The 24,037-nt window shown below is 42.9% G+C and overlaps 1 protein-coding gene across 1 annotated transcript in view; it reads left to right on the top strand.

Moving 5' to 3' along the window:
* Positions 1 to 2,857: 2,857 nt before the first annotated feature.
* The window catches only part of LOC137378211 (myosin regulatory light polypeptide 9), a 43,635-nt gene continuing 22,455 nt past the window's right edge, over positions 2,858 to 24,037 (top strand). Inside the window, exon 1 of the mRNA XM_068048409.1 lies at positions 2,858 to 2,966. The gene's annotated coding sequence lies outside the window, so the exon portion shown is untranslated. The remainder of the gene's footprint in view (positions 2,967 to 24,037) is intronic.

Below are 24,037 nucleotides of genomic sequence, written 5' to 3'. Positions count from 1 at the left end.
CAGCTGGACTTTTGTGACAGTTATGGTCACCACATTACAGGAAGGACATAATTGCTCTGGAGAGAGTACAGAGCAGATTTACAAAATATTACCAGGGCTTGAAAATTGCAGCTATGAGGAAAGTTTGGATAGGCTAAGGTTGTTTTCCTTAAAACAGAGGAGGCTGAGGGGTGACTTAATTAAGATATACAAAATTATGAGGGGCCAAGACAGAGTAGACAGGAAAGACCTGTTTCCCCTAGCAGAGAGGGGGAACAGATTTAAGGTGAATGGTAGAGGATTAGAGGACATGAGGAAAAACTTTTTCACCCGGAGCTTGGTAAATGTCTGGAATTCACTGACCTGATTGGTGGTGGAGGCAGAAACTCTCAACTCATTTAAAAGGTACCAGGACCTGCACCTGAAGTGCTGTAACCTGCAAAGCTACGGACCAGGTGCTGGGAGGTGGGATTAGATTGGGTGGCTAGTTTTTTCAGCTGCTGCAGACATGATGAGATGAATGGCCTCTTTCTGTGCCGTAACTTTTCTATGGTTCTATATTATAGCTTTCTAAAATATTTTGTCTGGCATTTCAATTGTATTTTCACAATTACATGGAGTAATATTTTAGAGTCCTTTTAAAGATAAAGGGAAATAAATTTGGCTTTTCAGCATTCAGTCACAGGTTCAGTGTCCAATAAGCCATCTCATATTTTGAATTCAATTCATTTATCTTTAAATGGAAAAGGAATGGTGTTTGCCACTTATAACTCTAACAAGGTATTGGGTACATGCATGGAATCATGGAGAAAGGGGCTTGGGCCCTCATTGTTGGGACCAATGTTTGAATTCTGCCCAAACTGGTATGCTAGAAACTTTCTCTCTGATGGACATCAGAGTTCTAAATGAAGTGAGCATGGAAAGTCTCAACTTAGTTCAAGTAAATGTGAGAATCAGTACACAAATGTCCATCAACCAGCATAACAACAGTATTACTTGGACATCCTACTTATACTTGAATTATAGGAATAATTCAACTCTTGTTTGTCATTTTAAACAAACTGCTTGCTTCAAATGCAATGCAATATTGGAATAAAAGAGTCAAGGATTTAACTGTGACTGCTGAATAACCATTAAGGTTGAAATAATGAATTGAGTAATTCTGTTAGAACTTGGCTAGTCCACAGTTTTATTAAAAATACAAGCAAGACTGAATGAAACTGACATAATCACACCATAAATAAAAATAGAAAATGCTGGAAATATTTAGCATGTCAGGCGGCATCTGTGGAGAGAGAACCAGAATTAATGTTTCAGGTCAATGATCTTTCCTCAGAACTGGAAAAAGTTAGAGATGTCACAGGTTATAAGGAAGTACAGAGGCAGGGAAAGGGAGAAGGAGGGGAGAAAAGAACAAAAGGGAAGGTCTGTGATAGGGTGGAAGGCAGGAGAGATTAAATGACAAAAGAGATGATGGCGCAAGGCAAAAGGGTATGGTAATAGGACAAGTAAAGAAACAAAAAATAGATAAAGAGGAGGTGTAAATGGGAATAGCAGAATCATTACCAACAACCAATGTCCAAAAAAATGGGAGCAGTGGTTATGATCTGAAATTGTTGAACTCCAAAATACCACACAAAATACAGGTGCTGGAAATCTGCAATAAATACACAAAATGCTGGAAATACTCAGGTCAGGCAACATCTGTGAACAGAGAAAGAGAGTTAACATTTACCATATGATGAAAATTGATCGAACTGAAACTCTGTTTCTCTCTCCACAGACACTGCCTGATCTGCTGAATATTTCCAGCATTTTCTATTTTTATTGTTGAACTCAAGAGTCGGGAAGGCTGTAAAGTGCCTAGTCGAAAGATGAGGTGCTGCTCCTCGAGCTTACATTAAGTTTCATTAGAACAGTATAGGAGGCCAAGGACAAAGAGGTCAGAGTGGGAGTGGGAAAGAGGATTAAAATGACAGGCGACTGGATGCTCGATGTCACGCTTGCAGACTGAACAGAGGTGTTCTTCAAAGTGGTCACCTCATCTGCATTTGGTCTCACCAGTGTAAATGAGACTGCATTGTTAGCAGCAAATACGGTGTACTAAATTAACAGAGTACAAGTTAATTGCTGTTTCACCTGGAAGGATTGTTTGGGATTCTGGACGACTGGAAGGGAGGAACTAAAAGGGCAGGTGTTGCATCTCCTGCACTTGCACAGGAAGGTGCTGTGGGAAGGGGAAGGTGTGTTCGGAGTACTTGAGGAGTGGACCAGGATGTTGCGAAGAGAATGGTCCTTTCGGAATGCTGAAAGGGGAAGGGAAGATGTGTTTGGTGGCGGCATCATGCTGGAGATGGCAGAAATGGTGGGGGATGATCCATTGAATGCGGCCGCTGGTGGAGTGGAAGGTGAGAATAAGGGGAATCCTTTTGTGGATCTGGAAGAGGAGGGAAGAGGTGGCATAATGGAAGCAATGAAAGGTGGCATCATCAGTACAGATGGTGACAGGAATGCAGCTGATTTCCAGTATTTTCTGTTTTTAATTCAGATTTTCAGCATCCACAGTAGTTTTCTTTAATAATCATACCATATCCTTTTAAAGCAAACAAGACATTTTGGTGTTATATCAGTCTGTGAAACATAACTGTCTCTGTGGTACATTTCTGCATTACAAGTGCTGGCTTGGCTTCACTGAATAGTTTCAACTATATAAGGCATCTTATCTGTTTGTGTGGATTTCCTTGTGCTAATATGCCAAAATCCATAGTACAACAAGCTATTTGGCAGCAATCCAGTCAGCATTTTATTGCCTTGTATGGACAAATGCCTGGAATGGGAGGGGAGGGAACTTGAACAGCTGACACTAGACATTGGATGGTGTGAACACATGACTTGTACATCAGCTTAGTCAGAGCAAATACTTACTGGCATAGCTCTGTTACTTCAGACGAAGAAAATTCTATATTTCTCATCTTTTTTGAATACAGGTAAGAAGTACTGTATTTATAGAGTCTACGCATATATTTGTAAATTATCAATATTTAGATCTTTCTAGGAATTATAGTGAATTAGGAGAATGTTTAACTTTAGAAACTGTAGTCTTCTTGTGTCAGTTTGCCAAAAATGCATCTTTAGAGGAAGCAATACCAAAGTTAACTTTACAAGGCAACTCACAGCCTTTTGAAAGAGCTTAGCAGCAAAGATATAACCAGATAAAGAAATAACATGGGATTAGGAAAATGTTTTTGCTGTACTGTTAGATAATTGATTCAAATATTAGAGATGCTTGGGCAAAGGCAGTAAACAGTTTTCCCAAGGTTTAAACACACAAATGATTGAGGAGTTTGAGGAATGTTACAGATTTCATTGTTAGTCCGTGTAAACTGTACATTCATTCAGATCAAAGCTTTTGATTATTAACATCCGCTTTTCATTCTGTGTAAGCTGCTCATATTGGAAAATATTTCCACTGCTCCTTATACATTGACATCATAAACACAGCAGGAAGATTTCTAATGTAGCAAAATTGTTAACGCAGTCTAAGAGGACCATTTCTGATCATGCTAGAAACTATTACCAGAGGAAGCCTTCTTCCATTCTTTACATAAAGTTTATTGATTTTTTTCCCTGTTGAAGGCTGCAGAAGTTTTTTTTTAAATAATGAAACAAAACCTCTCGGGTATTAATTGCTTTTAACATGTTGTCAAACTCAACTCTTTAAATATTGGAAAACGTTGGTGTATAATCCCATGAGTCTGTTCTGTGTAGTCAATAATCACTACATTCTTCTGGATAAAAAAAAACATGTACATTTGACAATGATTACAGCATTGTTATCTTGAGGCACTGGTCTGGTAATCAGTTTAAAGCCAGAGTCTGTTGTCTGCATTCCTGAGCTTCTGAGTAGCATAAAGACTTTATTGCAGAGTGGTTAGCTTGCTAAATGGTCTGTGAACCTTTGAGTAAATTTGACCTAGGACAGTTTGCAAACTGGGTAAACTAGATTTCAAAGTGGCTAAAAAGTGTAAAGATTTTTCTGGATCTGATTTGCAAAATATTAACTTTCTTCCTACATAGTGATCTGAGCAAAAGTTCAGATGAGAATGCTAGCTGAGCAAAAGTAGGTGGGATTTATTTTCAAACGGCTGAGCCAGAATAACAACAACTCACATTTGTATTGTGCTTCGAGCGTGGAAGAAGTTCTAAGGTGCTTCACAGACTTGTGAGGAAAAGCAGACACCAAGCCAAACGAAAGATAGATAAGGAGGAGTGATGAAAAGCTTCATCAAAGAGGTGGATTTTGAGGAGTGTCTTAAAAGAATAGAAGGAGTTGGTGAGGGAGAGGTCTTTAGAGAGAGAATTCCAAAACATGGGGCTTCAGTAGCTGAAGGCACAACTGGCAATGCTGGGCTGAAAGGAGGAGGTTGCACAAGAGGTTAGATTTACAGAATCAGAGAGTTTGGAGAGGAGACTGTACGGCTAGAGAAGCTTACAAGGACAAGACCATGAGGGGATTTAAACATGGGGATGAGATTTGAAATTTGATGTGTTGAGGTCTAAACGGCAAGGATACAGGCTGAATGTGTTGAACTTGGAGGAAAATAGGATGCAGGCAACAGGGGTTTTGAATTAAGGGATGTTCACAGAACGTGGACGATGCAAAGCCAGCTGAGTAAGCTTGGGGTAAGTCTGGAGCTGACAAAGGTATGAATGAGGATTTGGCAGCAGATCGGCTGAGGTTGGGGTGGAGGTGTATGATGCTAAAGAGATAGAAGCAGGTAGTTTTGGTGATGAAAAGGATTTTGGATTGGAAACTCATATCAAGGATGTACGGAACCCCAAGGCTACTATCAGTCTAGTTGAGTCTGAGACAGTGGCTGGGAACGGATAAGTTGGGTGATGAGGATATGCAGTTTATGCCAAGTGGTGGGGGGGTAGACAGAACACAGTATCTAGAGGAAATTGCAGCTCATTAAAACAGTTGGACAAGCTGTCTAATAATAGAGGGAAAGGAGGATCAAGAATGGTGGTGGAGAGGTAGAGCTGGGGATCACCAATGTACATGCGAAAGCTGAGACCCCGGGCTGGATTCTATGTTGCCACTGCCAAGTACGACGGTGGCCGTAAAAGATGGCAGCCCACACACGCGGGTTTTACTCCACGGAGCTGCCGCGATCTTATACACAGTGGCTCATTAACACAGCCGGGGCGGACCCGCCCCCCCTATTCCCGATGATGTGGAGGGGGCAGGTGAGCCGGCCATGGCAACGGTGTGTGGTGCCACTGTGCAGGTGCCGGCGCCATTTTTAAAGGGCTTAAAGCCCTTAGAAGAAATTTTAATTTTTAAACGGACCAAAGTGTTAAAATTTAATTTACAAATTACATTACATCTGCACTCCTCTCACCCAAACCCCCAAGCAATAATCAAGTCATTCCCCCCAAAAAAAACTTTGATTCGAATCGCGACCTTTCCCCACTGACCTTTAATAGCTTGAACCCTCTACCCCTTCCCACTATCCCCCCCACCAATCCAAAGAGTTTGACCCCGCTCCCCACTCCCACACTGAGAAACGTACCTCCTCCCCCCTCCCCACAGGTGTTACGCCTCATTTCCCCGGGTGAGGAGCTGATGGCGCGACAGTGTCGGCCGCTGGGATGAAGATCACGTCGGCACTTCTGGAGGCAACGGGAACGTCATTAATGCAGGGTGAGTTAATTTTTTTGAGTATTCAAATCCGGGTCCCAAGCAGCAGGGGTCCCGCCACGAGGCCTCACTGCCGCCGACAAGATCGGGACAGGCCCTTCTGGCGTTGAGGTCCATGGCAGGACTCATCCAGGGCAAGCTTCATGCCCGCTCCCCCCCCCCCCCACCGCCATGGATCCCGACGTCGAGGCCCCTAAAAAATCCAGCCCCGTGTCTGAGGACTGACAAAAATGAGGAGGCCAAGGATAGATCGTTGGGGACTTCTGGTGAAACAATGTGGAGTGGGAACTGTAGCCATTCCTAGTGCTGCACTGGCCATGATTGGATAGGTAAGAGTGCAACCAAGCAAGGCCAGTTCCAGCAAGATAGATAATGGAAGAGAGGTATTGGAGGAGGATGGTGTGATCCGTTGTGTTGAAGGCTGTTTATGACTTTGGTTGGAGCTGTTTTGGTGCTGTGAGAAGATTAGAGACCTGTCTGGAAAGTGTAAGAGAAGCATTTTTGTAGACAAAATAAGACTACAGAATAATGCTTTCAATGGAATATTGTTAGCATCAGCATGGCTTCAGCTAAAGATTGCCTAAAATTCAAACAGGGAGTTGCAAGACTGATGGGCTTTACCCAAGTGACAGTTTCCAATGTGTGAATCTCGTGTCAGCAGGATATTTGACCAAAAGAGGCACTTCAACCAAGCCCAATGCTGATCTCCATGCACACTCTCGAGCACAGGGTACTTTAAGAAATCAGGTCTGATGGCTCATTTTCCTTTCCCTTGTCCTTACCTCCATTTCTGTTAAGATCGGCACGTGCAGCAGAGATTGCAGTTTGAACCTTAAACCTGATCTATATGGTTCAGTTTCAAGTTAAATGGTGTACTTTCAAACAGAGCCAGTGGGGAGCTATCAGATCCTCTTATTTTCAAATTCATTTCAGTGTTGGATGCTTTTTGTATGTGTGCCACCGATACCTCATTTTTGGTGAAATGCAGATGTAAAACCTTAACATATTAGCTCTTCATCACCAAGACAACCTACTTCTACCTCCTTAACATTGCCTGACTCTGCCCCTAATTCAGTTCATCCACTGCTGAAACCCTCCCCCATGCCTTTGTTACCTCTAGACTTGACTATTCCAATGCTCTCCTGGATAGCCTCCCACGTTTCACCCTCTGTAAAATTGAGCTCATCCATAACACTGCATGCCTTTATCCTAACTCTTCAGTCCCGTTCACCCATTTATCCTGTGGCCGCTAAACTACACTGACTCCCAGTCTGGCAACAGCTCAATTCTAAAATTCTCATCCTTGTTTTCAAATCCTAGCATGACCTCACGCCTCCCTATCTCTGCAACCTCCTCCATCCCTACAACCATTTGAGATTCTCTGAGCACCTCCAGCACTTGTTTTTGGCACATCCCCGATTTTCATTGCTCCATCATTGGCAGCAATGCTTTCAGCTGCCTGAGCTCTGAACTTCCCTCCCTAAACCTCACCACCTTTCTACCACTCTCTAATGGTTTAAGGCGCTCCTTAAACGCTATGTCTTTGGCCAAACTTTTTGGTCACATGTCCAAATATCTCCTCCTGCGGCGGTGTCAAATTTTGTTTGATAACGTTTCTGTAAAGTGTCTTGGGACTTTTTACTACTTTAAATGGGCTATATATGCAAGTTGTTGCACTACATTTTATAAATTCTTAAGTATTATTTCAACCTAATCGCCATACACTGAAGGGATTTACTTGTATAATAAGCAGTGGGAAGATCCGTACAGACTGCATCCTCTCTTATTATGAAACTGTATTTGCTATGACTGTTTCGCTATATGAGAAATCATCTAATTTAATGTTATGATCATTTATGAATTGCAGAAAAGTTAAGCTCCTGCGTAAGTTTCTTGAACTGCAATTCAATGTAAATTTGCTGCCTACATTACAAGTTAATGCATACTTTTCTATAAAAGGTAAAATCTATTCTTCAAGATGAAGAAGACAAAATGCTCTTTTTAAAAAAATATGCATTATATATAGAGGGTGGCAAATACATTGAAGAATCGATGTGCAGTGCAATGGGGTGAAAGGCACAGGTTTTTCTCCCTTTTCCCCCGCACTTCCAGATTTCAACTATGCTGCTGTGATGAGGCACCAATGAGGCCTTAAGACTCTTGACAAGGAAGGGGTTAATTCAAAGGGAGAGTCATGCCTGCTTAATCCTTGCTCACAGCCCAGACTATCTTGAAGATGATTGATTGCTTGTTTTCTTTGCAAGACTTGTTGTGTGGCCTGTGGAGATAGGGGGGGGGGGGGGGGGGGGGGGAGGGGAGAGCTGGAGAGAAACATTAATGGATTTTCGTGCACTCAAAGAAGTGCAATTAAGAGATGCAGAGGGTAGACAGAGATTTAAGTACTTTAAGACACTGATTTCCATTGATCAAAGGTGTAATTTGGCAGATGATAGTTATTTTTATATTGCAGGCCACAGGTACGTTCTTCACCTACATATACACCCAAATAGTGCAACTGGTTTGCCTGTAAACTTGCTGCAATGGTATTTTGTGCATGCACGGACTGGCTGTAATAGTTTGGCCATTTCTAAATGCGTGAAGTAATGGCATCATGACATGCACCAAATGTGACGTGACTATAAAGAATCAACCAGTCCAGAAATGTGATAGCATTACCACCAGGATTGTTCTGCTGCTGTTAGAACAGTGCATTCACAGGCCCCAGAAAGACTGGCAGCAATCAGGAAGACCCAGTAAAAACTCTGGAGCTTTTCTGCTGGCTGTACGAGTTCTGTATGTTGGCAGCCAACAGCAAAGAAACAATATAAAATCAGCTGAAGTGAGATTAGATTTTGCCATAAGCAGGTAATAATTTGCATTATAAAGTCAGTATTGTTTGTTTGAAAGTAAGTGAGCTGAATTTTGTACATGTATGTGATATATATGTTAGTTTTGGCTGACATTCAGATCTTGAAACCAATAGGATGTTGATACTCTTTTCGTAATTAACCTAAATGTATGTCTTATTAAATCCAACCAATATCGACATGAATGTGTAGTTTCAGGTTGGTTTTAATAATCTGGAGGTTGATAGTGGTGATTTAATGGATTCAGTGGGAATGCTGGTAGTATACTGCACTATAAGAATGGTAAACTGAAATGGTAAAACATAGGTTCGTGCTTATAATCCCCACATGGTAGGTTAAAATCTGTTGAAATATCTTGGGTCAGTTAAGAAGTGGAGGTAGATTCTATGTTGAATCACCATGGAATACACTTTATGTCCTTGTAGTAGACAGAGTTTTCAACAACAACTTACATTTACATTTACATAGTGCCTTTAACACAATAAAATGTTCCAAATCACTTCACAAGAATGTATCAAACAAAATTTCACACTGAGCCACATAAGGAGATATTAGGGCACATGACCAAACACTTGGTCAAAGAGGTAGCTTTTAAGGAACATCTTAAAGGAGGAAAGGAGGTGGAGAGGTTTAGGGAGGGAATTCCAGAAATTAGGGCCTCAGTAGCTGAAAGCACAGCTGCCAATAGTGGATGCATTAAATCAGGGGATGTCGAAGGTGCTAGAATTGGAGGAATGCAGATATCTTGTAGGATTGTAGGGCTGGGAGAGGTTACAAGACAGGGAGGGGCGAGGCCATGGATGAATTTGAAAACAAGGATGATAATTTTACAATCGAGGTGTTGTTTAGCAGGGAGCCAAAGTAGGTCAGTGAGCACTGGGGTAATGGGTCAACAGGACTTGGTGCGAGTTAGGATATGGGCAGTAGAGCTTTGGGTGACCTTAAGTTTATGAAGGGTGAAAGATGGGTGGCCGGACAAGAGTGTCTTGAAATAGTCAAGTCTAGAGGTAAATAAAATCATGGATGAGAATTTCAGCAGCAGATGAGCTGAGGCAGGAGCAAAGTTGATTGGTGTTCCGGAGGTTGAAATAGTTAGTCTTAGTGATTGCTTGGATATGTGGTCGGAAGCTCATCTCAGTATCAAATACGACATCAAAGTTGCGAACAGTCTGGCTCAGCATCAGATAGTCGGGCGGCACAGTGGCCCAGTGGTTAGCACCGCAGCCTCATAGCTCCAGCAACCCGGGTTCGATTCTGGGTACTGCCTGTGTGGAGTTTGCAAGTTCTCCCTGTGACCGCATGGGTTTTCGCTGGGTGCTCCGGTTTCCTCCCACAGCCAAAGACTTGCAGGTTGATGGGTAAATTGGCCATTATAAATTGCCCCTTGTATAGGTAGGGGAATTGTGGGGATGTGAGAGGGTAATGGGATTAATGTAGGATTAGTATAAATGGGTGGTTGATGGTGGGCCGAAGGGCCTGTTTCAGTGCTGTATCTCTAAATAAAATAAATAAAGTCCATGGTAATCATGTGGAAGAGGTCTTCCTGAATCCACAGCATCAGAAAATCTAAAAGTAAAGAATATTTTAAAAACAATAGGATACAATAACTTGGTTTGTTCCACCTCATTGTATTGTCTCTATGAAGTATGTATACAGATTTTACAAATTGAAATTTTCAAGCTACTGCTTCTAAGGACCACTGTCCTGCCACTATCCCAGGCTTGAATCTCCCTTGGATAAGCCCACAGTTGAATATAAGACCAAAGCTTTGTTCCTTGCTAAAAACTTTGTATCCTCAACAATGATTCAATTTCCCTCCCAGGCGACTGTCTCAGATTGAAGCTGACTGTCTGCAACTTTGGCATCCTATTTGACTCTAAGCTGAGGCTCTGACACTATATCCTCCCCATCTCAAAGGCTACGGACTTCCAATTCCGTAACATCACCTGTCTCCATCCCTGCACTAGCCCATCTGCTGCCAAAATCTTCAGCCATGTCTTTGTCACCTTCAGGCCTGACTGTTCCAATGCTCTCTTTACTGGCCTCCCATTCTCCACCCTCCATAAATTTCAGCTCATACAAAACACTAAACCCACGCCAGGTCCCATTCAGTCACTACCTCAGTGCTCACATTGGCTCCTGGTCTCCCAACACCTCCAAATTTATATTCTGTGTTCAAATCCCTTCATAGTCTCACTCATCCCTATCTCTGTAACCTCCTCCAGTACTATAATCCCTGAGAATTCTGTGTTCTTCTGACTCAGGCCTCTCATGCATCCGCCACTCCTTTGTCCCATCTTTGGTGGTCACACAGTTGTATTAATGCAAATTATTGCTGTTGTTCATGTATCAGCTCAAATTTCCCAAAATTTTTGGTGACACAACTGTAGTTGTTTTACTGTTTTTAATTGGCTCTATAATACATATCCCATAATTATCCATTTGGCACTTGATGCTTCTTGCTATGGTTTAATATTATATGAAGTATGTTGGAACTGGCTGCAAACAGGTCTGATTGTTCCAGGGGCAACGCATACTGGAACATTTACAACAAACAGCAAATAAACCACTTTCAATCATATCTGTGCCAGTTATAATGGCTGTTACAAGCATGTCCATGGTAAGATACAATTATTCTAGGCGTTAGGAATGCAGGCTTTTACCTTATTTATTAACTACTCTCAGCCATCTGGATCAATACAAATGCAAATAGCCTGTGGTGTATGAATGAATTCTTTTAATAAACTACATGGCTAGAGTGTTAGGAATCCATGGAGAAAAAATAATTGAGGTTTATTCTCATAGCAGCAAAATGCAAAAATGGAAGGCTATTGATCATATAGTTGCTTTAAATAATTTCTAGTTCATAATGGTGTAAGTGTTCCTCTAAGCACAACGTTCAATAAATACAAGAACAGAACTGTGCTTTCTGGCTGCGGAAGTTTTAATGATTAATGTCTGGTCTCCTTATGGCTCAGGAGTTTAACCCCTGAACAACTTAACCCTGCAGACCATGAAAGTCCCAAGTTAGTTCATCTCAGCCTGGATGTCAGGAGGGGTACTACTATTGAATTCAGGAGGGGAACAATGTCCAGGGTTTCCATTCCTGATTATTGTCCACTGACTAATGCTAGATGTGGCTGTGTGTACAGCTTAAATAAGGACAGAATTAGCTTTGCACTGATGCTTTCAGTAGTCAAACAGGTTGCTGACACTTCACAGAACACAGATCAAGAATGGCTATTTAGGTGAGGTACAGTAGTGTAAAAAGTGCATGTGGAACTGTACCCAGCAAGGAATCAATGCCCTTAGACGAGTTGGTCAAGGGAAAAAATGGCATGGGATAAAAATGAATAATCCCTTAACTAAAGTGGTTCGAAAAACCTGAGGATTTCAGTGAGGTCTGAATATTTGTATTTATGAGATTACCATGCAGTGTTTCAAGGTTCATATACAATTAAAACTGACCCTAGTAAAAGTTAATAAAATTGTATATCGTCAGATATTTACTGCTAACATCATCTTGGTATGTGAGAAAGACTATGGTTTATACAATAGTGATAACTTTTTAGTGATAAAAGATTCTCGTAGTATCATAAAAACACCAGCTATAATATTTGTTGAATGGAAAACTCTTTAAAAATATAGTTTATGTTTGTGGGAGTAATGTAAATATTTATGAGATGAATATGAAGCCCTCTAAGAAAGATAGTAATGGCAGGGGGACTGTAATGACTCATGCTTTCAGCTGCTTGATTTGTTTTCTAAACATTTAAGAGTTTGACCCTTTCTAGAGCCTTGCCCGGATGTAATCAAATCTGTACATAGAATCACAGAATTGTTACAGCACAAACGGAGACCATTTGGCCCATCATGTCTGTGCTGGCTCTCCGAAAGAGCAATTTACCTAGTGCCACTACCCCACCTTCTCCCTGTAGCCCTGCACGTTCTTCCTTTCCAGATAGCAATCCAATTCCCTGTTGAATATCTCGATTGAACCTGCCTTCACCACACTCTCAGGCAGTGCATTGCAGAGCCTAAGAACTCGCTGCGTGAAAAAGTTTTTCCTCATGTTGCCATTGCTTTTTTTGCCACTTACCTTAAATCTGTCCCCTCTTGTTCTCAATCCTTCTGCTAATGGGAACAGTTTTTCCTTATCTACTCTGTCCAGACTCCTCATGATTTTGAACGCCTCTATCAAATCTCCTCTCAACCTTCTATATAATTCTTGCATTATGGGTAAGAGAGAATTAAGGAATCATTGAGAAACATTCCTTAATACAGCTTCTTCAACTGCATTTGTGTCCAATAGTGTGGCATCTTGGAGGCTGGATTACACATAAGGAAACAGTTTAGGATAGGAAACTGTGATTTATTAATATGAGCTGCTTTTCTAGTTTTGAAGATTTAGATATATTAATGGAAGTACTCTTAATCAGAAAACAATTGCCATTTTTCAGGCAGCCAGAGCTTAAAAACTAAACTACAGCTGGAGAAGCTGTTTTTCAGGATTTTTTAAATTCATTTGTGGGATGTGGAAGGCCAGCACAGGTAAAGATGGCAGATTTCCTTCCCTAAAGGACATTAGTGAACCAGATGGATTTTTACAACAATCAACAATGGTTTCATGGTCACCATTAAACTAGCTTTTTAATTCCAGATTTGTTAATTGAATTCAAATTTCACCATCTGCCATGGTGGGATTTAAACCCATGTTCCCAGAGCATTAGCCTGGACTCTGGATTATTAGTCTAGTGACATTACCACAATGCCACCACCTCCCCTGTTTCTCAATGTTTCCTTAATTAACTCTCATCCACAATGTAAGAATTATATGTACAGATTTGATTACATCTGGGCATGGCTCTGGAAAGGGTCAAATGCTTAAAAATTTAGAAAACAAATCAAGCAGCTGAAATTGCCACAGAAAAGTTTTAGTGTTTTAAATACCCGCTGAATGCCTGTTACTCCTCTGTTGGAGACTTTCATTATCATTCAACAACGCTCATTATAAAGGCCGATTCTGAGCTGTAATTGTTTGTAGATTAGGCATATCACAATAGAAATTCCAAAATCCAGCAATTCCAATGTCACTACAAATGATCGGAACTGGAGACATTTATTCAAAAATTAGAAGTCCAACAAATGTCTGCAATATGAGGAACTAATAATATCTGTATTTTGTAGATTATTCAATAAGAAAATGCATTTATGTTTTGCATTCCATTCTCTTTGGTTTTAGATTGATTCTGGTTTCTTCTTTTTTTCTTCTTTGGCCTCCTTGTCTCGGGAGACAATGGGTAAGCGCCTGGAGGTGGTCAGTGGTTTGTGGAGCAGCGCCTGGAGTGGCTATAAAGGCCAATACTAGAGTGACAGATTCTTCCACAGGTGCTGCAGAAAAAATTGATTGTTGTGGCTGTTACACAGCTGGCTCTCCCCTTGTGCTTCTGTCTTTTTTCCTGCCAACTGCTAAGTCTCTTCGACTCGCCACACTTTAGCCCCGCCTTTATGGCTGCCCGCCAGCTCTGGCGATCGCTGTCGCGTTTGCAGACGTCTTTAAAGCGGAGACATGGACAGCCGGTGGGTCTGATACCAGTGGCGAGCTCGCTGTACAATGTGTCCTTGGGGATCCTGCCATCTTCCATGCGGCTCACATGGCCAAGTCATCTCAAGCGCCGCTGACTCAGTAGGGTGTATAAGCTGGGGATATTGGCCGCCTCGAGGACTTCTGTGTTGGAGATACGGTCCTGCCACCTGATGCCAAGGATTCTCCGGAGGCAGCGAAGATGGGATGAATTGAGACGTCACTCTTGACTGACATACGTTGTCCAGGCCTCACTGCCGTAGAACAAGGTACTGAGAACACAGGCTTGATACACTTGAACTTTTGTGTTCCGTGTCAGTGCACCATTTTGCCACACTCTCTTGGCCAGTCTGGACATAGCAGTGGAAGCCTTTCCCATGATTTCTGCATCGAGAGACAGGTTACTGGTGATAGTTGAGCCTAGGTAGGTGAACTCTTGAACCACTTCCAGAGCGTGGTCGCCGATATTGATGGATGGAGCATTTCTGACGTCCTGTCCCATGATGTTCATTTTCTTGAGGCTGATGGTTAGGCCAAATTCGTTGCAGGCAGCCGCAAACCTGTCGATGAGACTCTGCAGACAATCTTCAGTGTGAGATGTTAATGCAGCATCGTCAGCAAAGAGGAGTTCCCTGATGAGGACTTTCCGTACTTTGGTCTTCGCTCTTAGACAGGCAAGGTTGAACAACCTGCCACCTGATCTTGTGTGGCGGAAAATTCCTTCTTCTGACTTGAACGCATGTGAGAGCAGCAGGGAGAAGAAAATCCCAAACAGTGTGGGTGCGAGAACACAGCCCTGTTTCACGCCACTCAGGATAGGAAAGGGGTCTGATGAGGCGCCGCTATGCTAAATTGTGCCTTTCATATTGTCATAGAATGAGGTGATGATGCTTAGTAGCTTTGGTGGACATCCGATCTTTTCTAGTAATCCGAAGAGACAACATCTGCTGACGAGGTCAAAGGCTTTGGTGAGATCAATGAAAGCAACATAGAGGGGCATCTGTTGTTCGTGGCATTTCTCCTGTAACTGACGAAGGGAGAACAGCATGTCAATGGTCGATCTCTCTGCTTGAAAGCCACACTGTGCCTCAGGGTAGACACACTCGGCCAGCTTCTGGAGCCTGTTTTAAGCGACTCGAGCGAAGACCTTCCCCACTATGCTGAGCAGGGAGATTCCACGGTAATTGTTGTAGTCACCGCGGTCACCCTTGTTTTTATAGAGCGTGATGATATTGGCATCGCGCATGTCCTGTGGTACTGCTCCCTCGTCCCAGCACAGGCAAAGCAGTTCATAGAGTGCTGAGAGTATAGCAATCTTAGCACTCTTGATGATTTCAGGGGTAATGCCGTCCTTCCCAGGGGCTTTTCCGCTGGCTAGAGAATCAATGGCATCACTGAGTTCCAATTTTGTTGGCTGTACATCCAGCTCATCCATGACTGGCAGAGGCTGGGCTGCATTGAGGGCTGTCTCAGTGACAACATTTTCCCTGGAGTACAGTTCTAGGTAGTGCTCCACCCAGCGGTCCATTTGCTTGCGTTGGTCAGTGATTGTGTCCCCTGATTTAGATTTGAGGGGGGCGATCTTCTTGATGGTTGGCCCAAAAACTCTCTTAATGCCATCATACATTCCTCTGATATTTCCGGTGTCTGAGGCCAGCTGAATATGACTGCATATGTGTTGCCAGTAGTCATTTGCGCAGCGCCTGGCTGTTCTTTGTGCAGCGCTTCTGGCTGTTTTAAGTGCTACGGATGTTAGCTCGCTGGGGGCTTTCTTGTAGTTCAGCAGTGCAATGTGCTTAGCGGCTATGACAGGTTCCAGCTCTTCAAAGTGAGATTGAAACCAGTCTGCATTCTGCTTCACATGTTTGCCATAGGTGGTCATAGCTGACTCAGAGATGGCGTCTCTGATGTGGGCCCACTTGGTCTCTGCATCCCCTGTGGGAGTGTTTTGAAGGGCTTTTCCAAGTGAATTTAGACATTTTTGTAACAGCTGTGGATAAAAAATTCTGCTCGTGTTGATGTGCGGGTGGCCCTTCTGCTTGGAGTGATGCAGCTTCTTTGGTTTGAGTCTAACCTTGCTGCACACCAGGGAGTGGTCGGTGTCGCAGTCCGCACTGTGGAAGCTGCGTGTGATTTGAACACTGTTTAAGGAGGCTCGCCTTGTGAAGCTGAGGTCCAGCTGGTGCCAACGACATGATCTTGGGTGCCTCCAAGAAACCTGGTGACAGGGTTTAGTGTGAAAGAACGAGTTGGTGATGCAGAGGTTATGATAGGTACACAACTCAAGTAGTCTCTGTCCATTCTCATTCATCCTTCCAATGCCATTGCGCCCAAGGCAGGAGGGCTATGAGTCATGGTCGGCCCCAACCCTGGCATTAAAGTCCCACAGCAGGAACAGATGTTCGGTATTGGGGATACTACGAATGATATTATGGAGTTCCTCATAGAACTGGTCTTTAACTTCAGGTGGGGAGCAGAGTGTTGGAGCATAGATGCTGAGTAGGTGTACTGGACCAGAGGCGGTGAGCAGTCGGATGGACAGTATGCGTTCTGAGCCATTTGAAGGTGGCTCTATCATGCTGAGCAAAGAGTTTCTGATGGCGAAGCCCACTCCATGCTGTCCTGGTTCTTCAAGATCCCTACCCTGCCAGAAGAAGGTGTAGTCTTGCTCTGTTAGAGATCCGCTCGCAGGGAGGCGTGTCTCCTGAAGTGCTGCAATGTCCACATTGAGTCTACTGAGCTCGTTGTTAATGATAGCGGTCTTCCGAGAATCGTTGATTTGTGTAAGGTCTTCCGACAGGCCAAGACACATAGTTCTGATGTTCCAGCTTGCAAAACGAAGGGCTGGTACCTTCTTTCCCTTTTTCATGCTGTTTGGTGCGGTGTTGCAGTCCACTTTTCGGGCAATGACCCTGAGCTCCAAGCACCCATTGAAGCAGGCAGACTGTGGCGGGACAGAACCTTATTGACCGGGGGCTGCCCGGTTTGAGGCAGACGATAGCTGTCCAGTGAGGTGCAATGACCTCTCCCACCGACAAAGGCAACCTGTGGCGCCCAATCTCAGTGCTCAATGAAGAAAGCAAACAGCAGGTATGGCTGGGAGAGGGCAGTGGGCCCAGGTAACATTAAACTAGCTGTTAACTTGTAGTTAGGGCTAAAATGTACTGATTAAAGAGCCAGGGGAATTTAAACAGTTTAAGAGGGTGGATTGGGGGAGAAGCACTAAGAATGGGAGCAGATGGCCATGGATAGAGTTGCACAGCAAGGGAGCTTCCTCGGGAGCTTATAGCCCAGGAGCCATCTTAGGCACTTCTGGTTTAAGGTGCAGACAATGTAAGAGAAATAATCAAATGAGAATAAAGGAAAATTTCCTGCAAGTAAATGGGTTTTGTTCATAAATTTTTAAATCAAAAATAAGCAGATAAGTATGATTGATACCTTTGTGCTATTAAGAATCAGGGAAGGAGACAGTTTAGTTCATAATGACTGTGTTGGTATTAGCTCCACAACAAAGATAGAGTTAGCTACTCTCTTTCCATTTCCTTGTTCTTGCCTTGGACCTTCTGATATTTTTTTTCAAGTGTTTATGTCATTTCCTCAAGTACACTATCAATGGCCCTAATAACCCTCAAATTGAAATATCTATTTTCCATAAGCCACTAACTATATTGTTACGATAAAATAAAACCATGTTAGCTGAAAAGATTCTGTTTGAGCATGTTGAAGGGCCAGAGGGGTGAGGGGTGGTTTGTTGGTGGGTGGTGGACGTCCAGTAATGCGCAACTCTATCTGAGGATATGTACATTTCTGTGAGGGCTGTCCAACCAGACGGTCTACTGAAGAAAGGGGGTTAGTCAAGAAGTTAATTGTATCTGTACTCTCTGCTTTGAAATGCTGGTCAAAATCCAAGTTTGTAGATGTTTCACAATCATTGTGAGTTTATCGAAACTGAGCTCTTTGAGATATACAAGGCAGGTGTAAAAAAACAAGATCCTTCCAAATGCTGTAACTTGGGTAAAACATTAACTGCCTGAAAATTAAACTTGATTAAAAGCATATTTACATGCTTAGTCTGAACAAGCTGCTTTGGCTTGGAGTGTCAAAGGTCTGCACAGAGAATTTTACGTGTATCTGATTTTCCCTAGTCACTGTTGTAAAGTAGGAATGTGTGGTGTGCAGCTCGTGCAGCCTCCAGTCTAAAATAGCTCCATAAAACAGCAAGATTCATTCACAGCACACATATGTGTATATGTTTCTGATCATAGGAGGAAATGTCTACCCACAAAACTTTTGCTGCAAACACAAAAAGAGTTGGGAGGGAGCCTAAATTGTACAAATCATTTTCATGAATACGTAAAAAAAAAGTTGCATTTGTATAGTGCCTTTCATGACCTCCAGATGTCTAAAAGTGCTTTATAGCCAGTAAAGTACTTCTGAAGTGTACTCACTGTCGTAATGTAGGAAATTCTGCAGCCAAACTGCACATGGCAAGGTCCCACAACAGGAATGTGATAATGACCAGACAATTTTTTTTTAGTGATGTTGGATAAAAGATAAATATTGGCCTGGAGCCCAGGGAGACCTCCCCTGCTCTTTTTTGAAAAAGTGCCCTGAGGTCTTTGATCTCACATCCACATAAGAGGAGAAATGGGACCTTGGTTTAAATGTCTCATCAGAAAGATACCACCTCCCTCAGTACAACAACAACAACAACAAAACAACAACTTGTAATTATATAGTGCCTTTAACATAGTAAATAGCAGATGACACAAAACTGAGTGGGAGGGTGAGTTGTGAGGAGGATGCAGAGAGGATTCAGGGTGATTTGGACAAGTTGAGTGAGTGGGCAAATGCATGGCAGATGCAGTGTATTGTGGATAAATGTGAGGTTATCCACTTTGTTAGCAAAAACAGGAAGGCAGATTATTATCTGAACGGCTATAAACTGAGAAAGAGGAATATGCAGCGAGACCTGGGTGTTCTCGTACACCAGTCGCTGAAGGTACGCATGCAGGTGCAACAGGCAGTAAAAAAGGCAAATGGTATGTTGGCCTTCATAGCGAGAGGATTCGAGTACAGGAGCAGGGATGTCTTGCTGCAATTATACATGGCCTTGGTGAGGCCACACCTGGAATATTGTGTGCTGTTTTGGTCTCCTTATCTGAGGAAGGATGTTCTTGCTATAGAGGGAGTGCAGCGAAGGTTTACCAGACTGATTCGTGGGATTGTGGGACTGACGGATGAGGACAGATTGAGTTGGTTAGGATTATATTCGCTGGTGTTCAGAAGAGTGAGGGGGGATCTCATAGAAACCTATAAAATTCTAACAGGACTTGACAGGGTAGATGCAGGAAGGATGTTCCCAATGGTTGGGGAGTCCAGAACCAGGGGTCATAGTCTAAGGATACGGGGTAAACCTTTCAGGACTGAGATGAGGAGAAATTTCTTCACCCACAGAGTGGTGAACCTGTGGAATTCGTTACCACAGGAAGCAGTTGAGGCCAAAACATTGTATGTTTTCAAGAAGGAGTTAGATATAGCTCTTGGGTCTAAAGGGATCAAAGGGTATGGGGCGAAAGCAGGAACAGGCTACTGAGTTGGATGATCAGCCATGATCATAATGAATGGCGGAGCAGGCTCGAAGTGCCGAATGGCCTACTCCTGCTCCTATTTTCTATTTCTCTATGTCCCAGGGCACTTAACAGGAACATTATAAAACAAAGTATGACACCAAGTCACATAAGGAAATATTGGGTCAGGTGACCAAAAGCTTGGTCAAAGAGGTAGGTTTTAAGGAGTGTCTTAAAGGAGGAAAGTGAGGTAGGGAGGGGAACAGGTGGCGAGGTGTTGGGAGGGTATACCAGAGCTTAGGGCCTAGGTAACTGATGGCATGACCATCAACGGTGCAGCGATTAAAATCAGGGATGCTCAAGAGGCCAGAATTAGACGAGCGCAGATATCTTGGAGGATTGTGGGGCTGGAGGAGATTACAGAGATAGGGAGGGGGGAGGCCATGGAGAGATTTGAAAATTAGGATGAAAATTAGAAAGTGATGATGTGGCTTGACCGGGAGTCAATGTAGATCTGTGAGCACAGGAGTGATATGTATAATGGCACTTGGTGCTGTTACAATCTCGGTGGAGACCAGTAACTTTTTAAAAAGAAATTCGAACTCCTAGTTATCAACTGAAGGAATTACACCTCAAGATTTCACATTTTAAACAAAATTCTTTACTGTACAAGATTTAAAGCAAGCACTACTAACTTAACACTATAGGTTGTAATCACCTATACTTTAAATCCAAAATCTCAATCGAACGTAAAGTCTTATTGTCACGCTTAAGTGAAGCGCAGCAAATGAAATGCAGAACCGAAACTGAAGAGTTATAAAAAATTGACTTTTCCTTTAAAAAGTGGACAATATGCTGCAAAATAGCTGCTGAAGGACAAATGACATGGCCCTGTATATTCAAACATTCGTACTGTCTGGTAAGGACAAAAGGATACATTTCAAGCTAGGAGATGTCAATTACACCCTTCCTGCTCCCATCAAGAGACATTTTTGAATTGAATGGGCTCTAACAGAGAAGGTATGAAGTAGCCATATTCTGGGTCATTGTTGCTCATCACAGGGAGGGGGCTCTGTGTTTTCCAACAGAGGCAACATTTTGACCTTAAAAAGTAGCTCTCTGGAGAGAGAGAAAGAAATCAGAACAAAATCACTAAAAGCCTGTCCGGCCGAGAGCTGAGATCTCCAGCAAAATCCAAAGAAGGTATCCTGCTGCGAATTCTACCCTTCAACTTGAGAAGCAGAGAACTGAAAGTGATCACCGTCTGCAGACTCAACCAACAGGTTGATAGGTAAATTGGCCATTATAAATTGCCCCTAGTATAGGTAGGTGGTAGGGAAATATAGGGACAGGTGGGGATGTGATAGGAATATGGGATTCATGTAGGATTAGTATAAATGGGTGGTTGATGGTCGGCACAGACTCGGTGGGCCGAAGGGCCTGTTTCAGTGCTGTATCTCTAAATAAAAATAAAATAAAAATCTACAAACAACCCAGGCCTGCAACTTTAAAAGAGAAATTAACCTCAAGGAGGATTCAACAGGTCTACCGTGAACCATGAACAGCTACCTCACTTCAAACCACTTTCCTCTTTTCCTCTCTATTTATCTCTTGTGTGTGTATGTTTGTGTTTATGTGTGTGTGTGCGCGCGCGCGCACGCGAATGAATGCGTGTCTCGGTGCAGTTGCGTCACTTCTCCTGGGACCATTCCAAGGCATGCCACAGCTCTCAGGAATTCACTTTGACTCTTCATAGTATTACAGCTATCCTCTGAGGTATAAGATCTCTTGGGGTCCTTCCACTAGTGTGCAGCAAAGCGAAACCTTCAACTCTCCTTCAACACCTCATGATTGGGGATTCCCCAGCTCAAGCATGGACCTCACTAGCACTCTTGAATCAAAAAGTACCATTGGCTCCTGATAGCCCTTTGCTACTGGGGCCAGCTGCTTCCAAACACCAACTGTTGGCAGCTCTCTCTCTCCCCAGCTTGGAGACACCCAGAATTCTAACCACCTTCTGGAAAAAGCCTACTGTCAAAAACCTCCCTGAATCACTTAACTCTCTGGTACAGAAGATCTTTGGGATGTCCAATAGATATTTAAATTAATTTAACTTCTAGCTTTGAAATAAAACCTTTGATCCTGAGCCTACATGAATAATTCACATTGCTAACCAAGACTGACCGTCTTCAGTTCCCCAACTTCTCACTCCCCTAACTCTGGCCCTGTAAGTACTCATGGAAAGACCTATGAAGTGTAAATACCTTGGGTGGTCTACCAATTTCTGAATTTCAGAGTCTCAATGATCCTACATTTACAAATTTAATTTCCTCAAAACTAAAAGTGACCTCTAAAAGTATTAATGTAAACCATGAAACTAGATGATTGTAACAGTTTGAGTTAAGACACGAGTAGCAGAGTTTTGGATGACCTCAAGTTTACGGAAGGTAGAATTTGGGAAACCAGCCAGGAATGCATTGGTGTAGTCAAGTCTAGAGGCAACAAAGGCATGAATGAGGCTTTCAGCAGCAGATGAGCTGAGACGGGGCAAAGTTGAGCAATGTTACAGAGGTGAAAATAGGCGGTCTTAGTGATGAACAAACTGGCTGAATCTCAGACTGTTGCCAGTGAGAGGGATATGGTCAGTAGCTAAGGAATGGAGTTTGAAACAGGAACCGAAAATGATGGCTTCAGCCTTCCCAATATTTAATTGGAGGAAATGTCTGCTCATCCATAAGCAGTCTGATAGTTTAACAGCAATGGAGAATTGAGAATGGTGGTGGTGAGGTAGAGCTGGACGTCATCAGCATACATGTGAAAACTAACGCTGTGCTTTCGTATGTCACCGAGGGGCAGCATGTAGATGAGAAATAGGAAGGGGCCAAGGATAGATCCTTGGGGAATAGATCCTTGCAGGAACAGGAAGAGAAGCCATTGCAAGTGATTTTCTGGCTACACTTAGATAGATAAGAATGGAACCAGGTGAGAGCAGTCCCACCCAGCTAGATAACAGTGGTAAGGCGTTGGAGGTGGATGGTGTGGTCAATCACGTCAAAGGCTGCAGACAGGTCGAGAAGGATGAGAAGGGAAAGTTTACCTTTGACACAGTCATGTAGGATGTCATTTGTGACTTTGATAAGAGCTGCTTCAATACTGTGGCAGGGGTAGAAACCTGATTGGAGGTATTCAAACATGGAGTTCCAGGGAAGATGGGAACAGATTTGGGAGGCGACAACACATTCAAGGACTTTGGAGAGGAAAGGGAAGTTGGAGATGGTGTGGTTTGCAAGGATGGTGAGGTCAAGGTTTTTTTTTTGAGGAGTGGAGTGATGACGGCAGATTTAAAGGAGAGGGACAACATCTGAAGAGAGAGAACGGTTAACAATATCGGCTAACACGGGGATCACGAGGGAATATTGGATGATCAGCAATTTAGTAGGAATAGAATCAAGGGAACCAGAGATGGGTCTCATGGACAAGATGAGTTCAGAGAGGGCATGAGGGGAGATAGGAGAGAAACTAGAGAAAGATGTGAGTTCAGGGCTAGGGCAGGGGGATCATTAGACGAAGTTTGGCCATGTGGGCTAGTGGAAGTACTGCTCTGAGTTGCCGGCCTGGAGTGGGACTTGAACCCAAAACCTTCTAACGAGAGTGCAGTCAACTGAGCTGCGGCTTTCATCAATTTTTCCAATGCACTCCTTTATACTTCCAGTACTAATCCTGATTTTGTTTGTTCATTCGTTCATTGGTTGCACCTTCTTCCCAGATGGTTGACTGCTATGGATCTCCACCTCTGTCTGTCCTGTGCTGCCATTACACGTTCTGCATAGGTCAACTGCATCCAGTCCATTATATCCGTCATCCATTTTCTTCTCTGCTTCCCTCTCCTATGTTTTCCATCGATCTTTCCTTCCAATATTTGTCTCTGTTTACCTCTGCTCTAATGATGTGACCAAAATAGCGTATCTTTCTCTCTCTGATGTTAAGAACTATTTTGTCTTTTCTCCAGCTATTTCCTGATTATATTATCCCTTATTACCAATTCATTGATCAGTGGCTACAATCTTTCACTAAACACCCTTGCAAATTTGCATAATTTACTACATTTCTACGAATTCCCTCTTTCATTTTAGTAATAACAGAAAATTCTGGAAATGCTCAAGAGAACAGGCAGCATCTGTGGAGTGAGAAACAGAGTTAACATTCCAGGTCTGTGACCTCCACGGAATACAGTTGCAGTTTTTCCAAAGCTTTCATCATATTTATATTCTGTCATCCCTGGTATCATCCTGATGAATCTGCATTGCACCTTTTTTATATTGAGTCGTGCAGT

The sequence above is a fragment of the Heterodontus francisci genome, chromosome 16, assembly GCF_036365525.1.
Source record: "Heterodontus francisci isolate sHetFra1 chromosome 16, sHetFra1.hap1, whole genome shotgun sequence".
Taxonomy (NCBI): Eukaryota; Metazoa; Chordata; class Chondrichthyes; order Heterodontiformes; family Heterodontidae; genus Heterodontus; species Heterodontus francisci.
This window is presented reverse-complemented; position numbering and strand designations above follow the sequence as displayed.